Consider the following 8,106-nt stretch of genomic DNA (forward strand, 5'->3'; position numbering starts at 1 on the left):
AATATTTTCAGTGGGAAAAAAAAAAAAAAAAACCCAACGCAACAATTTTGGGTCAGCTGGCACAGTCCCACACCAGCGTTAGCCTTTCTCTACCGATACAATCCAAACGCCCGGGAAGGTTTGAAGGATGGACGGCTTCACCCTGACTGAGATAAACACCTTCACTGGCCTCTGTTTTCTCCCTGAATTTTTATCAAATCTGCACTTTCTAATGGCAAAACTTTGTCCCCGGGGAAATCAAACTGGCTTTTGTGGGCAAGTGCTGGGCAGGGGAGAAGCTGCCAGGGCACCCTCCGCGCGGCGGCTTTGTGCACCCTGGGGCAGAGGACACGGCGGGGCTGGGAAGGAAAGGTGCAGAGCACCAGCCCTGGCTGCTGCCCGCCCTCCTGCCCCCAGACCCATCCTTGGTGGCGGTGGTGGCTGCCGGGAAACATCTCAGCCATGGCCGCCCAGCCGCTCTCCCCAGCCCGAATGCTGGCTGGTGCACCAGGGAGCAAAGCCCAACTCCAGCTCCCCTGCGGGCTCCCGCTCTCCTCCGCAGTGCCGTCTGCCCCCGGAGCCCTTTCCCTTCCCCATCCCCGCCAGAGCCCAGCCGCCAGGCAGAGCCTTGAACTCTCCCTCGGAGCGGGAGGAGGAGCGCAGGCAGCCTGCAGCCCCGGCTGGCTCAGCCTCGAAGCCCTGATGCAAACCAGAGCAATCCAGGGGCCGGTTCCCAGAAGAGGGATAAGGAGCAGGAAGCGTTAACTGTCGCAGGGCCCCAGGGGCGAGCAAAGGCACGTCCTGCGCTGGAGCAGCGTGGGCAGCCTGGGGTGCCGGCAGGGCAGGGGCCTGGATGTGCCCCTCCATCCCACGGGCGCTGTGAGGGTGGCAGATAAACCGGCCCCTGGGGTCCTGGGAGAGATCCCGGCTTTTCGGGCTGCTGTCGCAGGTCTCTGCCCAGGCAAGGCCCTCGCTAGCCACAAGGCTGCTTCATGCAGAAGCAGCACTGGAGCATTTCCCAAACCTTTTCCCTTTCCTCCCACTTTCAAGGAAGGGGCTGGATGGGTGCGCTGGGAGCAGAGCCAGCCCGCCTGCCCTGGGCAGGTGCTGTGCACGCTCCCGCAGCCGCTCTGCCAAAGGAAACACAAACATCCTACCCAAAGAAAGCACTTTTCATCAGCAACACAGGTTCCCATTTTTGCACAGGGCTGGCCTGTTCTGGGCAGCTTTCCCCACCGCACCGCTGGGCTGAGCGAGAGCTCGGCCGAGCTTTCCGGGCTGGGCTTCGGCCAGAACCGCCCCATGTTAGAGCCACCAAAACCAGTCAACGTGACCGTGTTCGAGACCTGGAGGGGTTTTAAACTGGCCTGATGTGAGACACTACAGAGTTAAAGGGATTTAACTCAGCCTCAGAGTCCCTCCTGTCCTCAGTGTGGGAGCTGGGGTTGTGGGTCCAGGGGGATGTGGGACCTGGGGATGCAGATCCAGGGGGATGAGAGACCTGGGGATTTGGGACCCAGGAGATTTGACACCTTGGGATGTGGGTTCTGGAGGATTCAGGACCTGGAGGATGCAGGACCCCAATTCTCCTTGCTTCTGGCAAGGGGAACTTTTTGGCCAAACCTGGGTGTTCCCCAGCCCTGCAGAGATGATGAGCCCCTGTACCTAGAAGCAGCTGCTAGAGGGAAATTCCAGTTTCATGGCACGGTGCAGCTTATGAAATAGGCCAGGACAACAAAAATAGCTTTTTAAAAAAAAAAAAAAAAAGTGTGACTTTGGCCTAAAGTTTGGGAAGACGTGAGGAGAAGACAGGCATCGGGGCGGAAGAGGGGGTGAGCAGGAATGTAAGGCACTTGGACGCACATCACTCCTGGAATAAATAGCTCCGGGTGTTTTATACCTGCCCTCAGCGGCCAGGGGAGAGGAGCAGCAGCGGTTCCTCATCCTGCTCCTCTGCGGCCATCAAAGCGCTGCCGCTGAGTCAGAGCCGGGCTGGTCCCTGCCGGCCCCTGGCACCTGCCCCCGGCCGAGCCAGCAGAGCCGGAGCGCAGCCTCCCCGGCTGCCGGTGGGAGCGAAGTCCGCAGGGGCAAACATGAGGCTGAGGCCCCCGGAACAAAGCGACCTTTCACTGCGGCGGCTTGGCCAAGGAAACCGGGGAAAATTTCTGTCCAAGGGCTTCCAAACGGCACCTAGCTTTGATCCCGGGCACGGGGCGGGTTGCTGGGTTTTTTTTCTTTCCTTCTCTGTGTTGCTCTTATTTTTTTCTTCCTACTTCAAGGCATAATTTTTGGGAGTGTTCTCACAATTTCTAGGATAAATTTCTTGCTGCTCAGGGAAGGAAACCTCTTGCTGGGAGCAAGGTGCAGGCAATGCACAGCCCCCATCGTGGCTTTCCTCCGCAGGGCGAGGCTTCAGCTGCCCTTTCTGCTGGGGATTTTGGGTGCAGTGCCACCACGCGTGGCTCCCACAGCCCCTCTGAGGACACGGTACCCCTCCTTCCCACCCAAGGGTCCTCCCAAGGGAGAGAAATCCCTTTCCCTGGGGCTCACTGCAGATGCAGGTGTCCATCACCATCATTTTTGGCTCAGAGGTTGGTTTCTGAACCCATCTGATAAATCCCAGCCTCGCTCAGGGTGGGAAACCCAAACAGCTCGGTGGCTGTGCACCTCCCTCCCAAACCATGCCCCTTCCAGAGGCTCTGGGAGCTCGCACGCTCAGGCGGCTTTTCAGGCCCCCCCAGACGAAGAGGACGAGCATCTTCCTCCTCACCTGCCCCCAGACCTGCTGGATTTCCAACCAGTTTTTCTGTCACCTGTCTAAAATCCACTCCCCCCACCCCAAACGCAGAGGGAGGGGACGGGACACCCCACCCGAGCTGAAGCCATGCCCAGCCCCGGGCTCTCCCCTCCTGCAGCACCAGGGAGGGTCCCCACGAGCCCCTACACCCACATGGCGTGGGGCACACATGGCACCCCCGGCAGGGCAGGCAGGCCAAACCTCATCCTGAATATTTTTAGGCAGCAGGAAACGCGCCTTCGCTGCCGCCAGCCTCCGGCGCAGGGATGGGAGGAGACAGATGGGATGGAGAAATGGAGTCAGCTCTGCGAGGCCACCGCTGCCCCGTGAGCTGGCAGCCAAGGGAATAAAACCACCCCCCTCCTCTTCCTTCTCCTCCTCCTCCCCCTCCTCCTCCTCCTGGCCCCACCAGCTGCCTTCTGACGGATGTTGCCTTTGGACGGGACCCTCTTGCAGCCCAGCTGCTGAAAAAACGCGGCGGCGAGGCCCATGCGCCTGTGGGCCATCTGGAATCCATCGCCGGCTGCGCGCGGGGACGCCGGCCAAACCCCAGTCCTGCCCGCTGCCGGCGGCACTTTGCTTTCCAGGGGAGCACCTGCGGGTGCAAAGGGGTCTCCCTGCTCCCCGGCAGCAGCATCCAGTTGGAGACCCCACTCTGCCACCGGCAGCGGCTGGGGAGGGGAGCAGCCGCCCCACTGCCACCACTGTGCAAGCGGGATCAGGGAACCCCAAAGAGCGGCAGCCTGGGCCAGCCCCATGCTGGGGGAATGGTGCTTTATCCCCCTGCCAAGGGATGGGTGGGTGCCTCCGTAGCATGGGACATAGAGGATGCTCCTTGCCAGCCAGCCGGGAGGACCGGTGGGTATTCCCCGGGTGGAAATACGGTGCTCGCCCTTGAGCTGGTTGGTGCCATGGGTCCCAGCCGTGCCGTGGACCAGCTGCAGCTCCAGGAGGCTGGAGCAGCCCTGATGCGCTGGAGCAGGGATGGGCGGTGTGATGGGGCTCCAGGCATTGCAGGGCATTTTCTGGCTCCGCCACTGCATCCCTAAGCATCCTCAGGCACATCCCTGCAGCCCTCCCCTCTTCTGACCCATGAACCTTGATAATATTTGGGGCTCATCCCCCTCTCCCTGAGCAGCATATGTCCCACCCAGCAAACAGACCCCAAAGGAGCATCATCGCCCTGCTGGACAGGGCTGGCCTGACTCCAGCGGCTGGAGATTTTCCTGGGGAAGAGGAAAAGTGGGGCCTCCATCCAGCTGCAAAACAGCTGGGTGGGCTGCCTGTGGCCCCCAGCCTGCCCCAGCGGCACATTGCGGGCAGGGCAAGGGCTCGGCTGCTCCGCGGTGCTGCTCCACCACCATTTCTTTGCATTTAAAAGCTTACATCCCAAGAAAAGTTTTCCTTTCCGTGACAGCAGCCGCGGCCCTGCGGCTTTCTGCTGGACGGCGTCGCATCTGGCTGAAGGCTTGGGAAAGAAGGGGGGGGGGGGGGCGGAATTCCTCCTGGCCCAAAGCGCTTCATGGCTAAAGTAACTGGGAAAGTCGTCGTGTGAAAATGCAGGGGCTGGGGGAGCATGGGCAGGAACAAGGGGGTCCTGCTCCCCTCCTCATCCTCTTAATATCCTCATTTTTTTAATAGAGAAATAGGGAAAGCGGGCAGCATGGTCCCCCCACCCCGCACGAGCATCCCCCGCCGCCATGGGAATGTGCATTCCCAAGCAGCCCCGCAGGCAAACCCAACGGCACCAGCGGGGTTAAGGAGCACCCTAATTAATGACAGCTCCAAAATTAACAAGGTGGCTCCGGCATCCACATCAACTTCTATAATGACGGGCAAGGGCAGGAGGGAGGCAACAGGAGCCTGTTTGCTTTTAAAATCACTGGTGAGCAGCTGAGCGGGTGTGCTGGTTTTGGCTGGGCTAGAGTTAATTTTCTTCACAGTAGGTAGTATGGGGCTATGTTTTGGATTTGTGCTGAAAACAGCATTGATAACACAGGCCTGTTTTGTTATTGCTGAGCAGTGCTTGCACAGAGTCAAGGCCTTTTCTGCTTCTCACCCCACCCCACCCCACCAGCGAGGAGGCTGGGGGTGCACAAGAAGCTGGGAGGGGACACGGCTGGGACAGCTGACCCCAACTGACCAAAGGGATGTGATGTCCATATGGTGTCACACTCAGCACATACATAAAGGTGGGGGAAGAAGAAGGAAGGGGGGTACATTTAGCGTGATGGCGTTTTTGTCTTCCCAAGTAACCGTTACGCGTGATGCAGCCCTGCTTTCCTGGGGATGGCTGAACACCTGCCTGCCGACGGGAAGCAGTGAATGAATTCCTTGCTTTGCTTTGCTTGCGTGCGTGGCTTTTGCTTTACCTATTAAACTGTCTTTATCTCAACCCACGAGTTTTCTCACTTTTACCCTTCTGATTCCCTCCCCTGTCCCACCAAGGGGGGAGTGAGCAAGCGGCTGAGTGGGGCTTAGTTGCCGGCTGGTGTTAAACCACGACAGCGGGGAAGCGGTCCCGGGGTGGCACAGCAACAAACCTGGGGCTGGAAAACGTTAAAAGCACATTTTAATCCTCTCCTTTTCAACTCCAGCAAAGCGGACGTGGCCATCGGAGAACGAGAGGATGGGGATGGGGAGGAAATGGGCTTTTAATGCCGCCCTGTTTGCAGAAGGCGCCTGCGCTCTGCTCCGGTCTGTTTTTCTTGGGAACTGATTGAAACTGTTCAAACACCCTCAGAGGAGCCAGCGGCGTGGTGAGCGGGAATCGGGGCTGGGGAGCGCCGGCTCCGGCAAGGTCCCACTTCAGGTGTCTGCCTGTAAAGCCAAAAATTGCAGCTGAGGGTCAGGGAAAGGTGCTGCCCCGCTACCGGAGCTGGGAGGGAGCAGGGTGGGGCGATGCAGGAGCACGGGATGAAGCCCCAGCAGCAGTAGCTCAGCTCTGGGCTCACACCAGGACAACGCTGCACGTGGATGGCAATCCCTGGAAGCTGCCTCCTTCCAGGAACGCTGCTCCTGCAATTTTTATTCATTAATTCCTGCAACATGCATCTTTTCAGGGCCCTGGATCCAGCCCTTACCCTTCCCTGTTGGAAGCAAAGGCGGAGCCCGAGGCCCCGCTCCATCCCCAGCCCCGCTCCCTGCAAAGCTGCTTCTCCCCTTCCTTCTCTCCCCCATCAGTAACTGGGAAGGGCTGGGGCTGAGGCAGCTCTTCCCCAAAGCCACCCCAGCCACTTCAAAGAGGCACCGGGATCAGCACGATATTTTTGGCAGCTGCCACCTACGAGCTGGACCCAAAACCATGGGAGGGTGCGATGCAGAAGCAGCTGAGGCTGGAAGGCAGCGTAACAGCCCCAGGTGCTCCTGTTCTTCAAGCAACAAGGTGTTTGAGCAGGGGCAGACACTGGTTCCCAGTTGGCCAGGTGGCACTGAGAGCTGGGACGAGGCCTGGCTGCAGCACCCGGCTCCCGGGAAAGGCTGGGGATTTGCAGCCAGTAGCATCCCTGTGGGCTCGTTTTGATGCTTCCTGCTCCTGCCCAGGAAAATCTGACCAACACAATTTTTCACCACCCAGGGCTTTCCCATGGAGGGAAAGCAGGGGAAAGGACTACATGACATTTTATATTCTGCCTGGAAAACTTTCCGCACGACGAAGCGGTTCCTGCAGAGCCGCACAGCCAGCCCTGCGCCGTCCGGTCTCAGCCCAGCACTGCCGCGGGCGACTGACCCCTCCCCATGGGGTGAACCCCAGGACGATGCTCCGGGGTGCTGTGCATCCCATCAAGAGCCCAGGCAAACATCTGCAGCAGATGTGGGGCTCTGCACAGCCGGGAGCAGAGCGCAGCTCCCTTCTCCAGCCAGTCCTGCAGCCTCAGGGGAGCATCCTGCATCGGCAGAGCGAGGAGGTCTGGCGCACAGCCCTCCACTGGGACCACACTGCCAAGGGGAAACTGAGGCAGGGAGCAGGGGAAGAGGTGCAAACCCCCTGGGTTGTGTCTGAGGTGTCAGGATCTGGCCCCAGAGAGGCCAAGAGCTCAGGAGCCCAGTGGGGAGACAGATGCTGCAGAAAAGAGCCAGCTTAGAGGGTTAGCACCTGGCTCGGTCCCAGGGACTCAGCTCAGGCTGGGAGATTAAAGGCAGTGAGCTGGGCTCGTTTAACTGGGAACGTAACCCTCTGCTGCTGGGGCCCTGGGAGGGCAGCACCTTTCCCAGAGACCTTCCCCTCCAGGATTAACAGGGATTGCCAGAGCAAAGCCCAGACCTGTGTCCTCGCTGGCAGCAGCGGGGGCGGCTTGGTCATACACTTTAATGACCCCGAGGGAAACCCCTCTGGGATGCTGCCCCCCAGCGCTGCCTGCAGAGCCTCCCAGGAGCCAGCTTTGGGGGAACCCGGCCTTTTAGTGAAGGGGAAGAGCTGGCTGCCGACCAGAGGGGAGTTTGCAGCCACCAGGCCCCTGGGTTTAGTCCATTCTCTCCTGCATCCCTCCCTGCTGGCACCCAGTGCTCTTGCAAAGGGGCAAAACAGAAATATATATATGTATATGTACATATTAGAAGTGCAAGAGGATGCTGAAACCAGCAGCCAGAGCCATGGTGCAACTCAGGCTTTCACCCAGTTGCCCCACTGAGGGACTGCAGAGCCCAGTGAAGCTGCAGTGGGTTAAATATTGCCTGATGCCCTGCCCCAGGGGAGACACAGGGAGACCCAGGGATGCTCCTGGGTGAGATCTGGGGGAGCCAGATGCTCTCCCAGCCCAACCCCATTGAGTTCAACGACAGCCCTGCACACCAGAGCTCCCTGGGCAGCAGCGTGGGAGAGCATCCCACTGCCGGAGAGGTTCCCAGCCAGCCCCGGCCCGAGAAAACCACAGGTATTTCAGACCAGAAAGGGGAAGGGGAGGAGGGACGAGTTGCACAGGAAAATGTAGCAGCTCATGGATGCTCCTGTCCTGGGGCATCACCATCCCCGGCACACGGCACGCAGCACCCCGTCCCCAATCTTGCACATCTCAGGACCAGGAGGACCGATGCTGCCCGCCTCACCGATGACCCCCTCCGCGCCGATTTAACCCACACGTCATGCAGCCCTCCCACGCCGGGCCGTCCCCGTCAGCCCACCATCACGCCAAGGCCCCAGTTAGCGCTGGTGCAAATAAGCTGGCCGGCGGCGAGGCTATTCCCGTGGCCAGAGCTCAGGGAAGCTGCTCGGGGGAGCCCTCCGACGTGGGCACAGCTTAGTGGGATTAGTGGGCAGACGGACGTGACTGCGAGGCAGTCGCCTGGTGCTAATTAAAGAAGGGATATATTTAGGCACCCGGTTATCCCCT

This window comes from Platalea leucorodia (assembly GCF_965183815.1).
Source record: "Platalea leucorodia genome assembly, chromosome: 5".
Taxonomy (NCBI): domain Eukaryota; kingdom Metazoa; phylum Chordata; class Aves; order Pelecaniformes; family Threskiornithidae; genus Platalea; species Platalea leucorodia.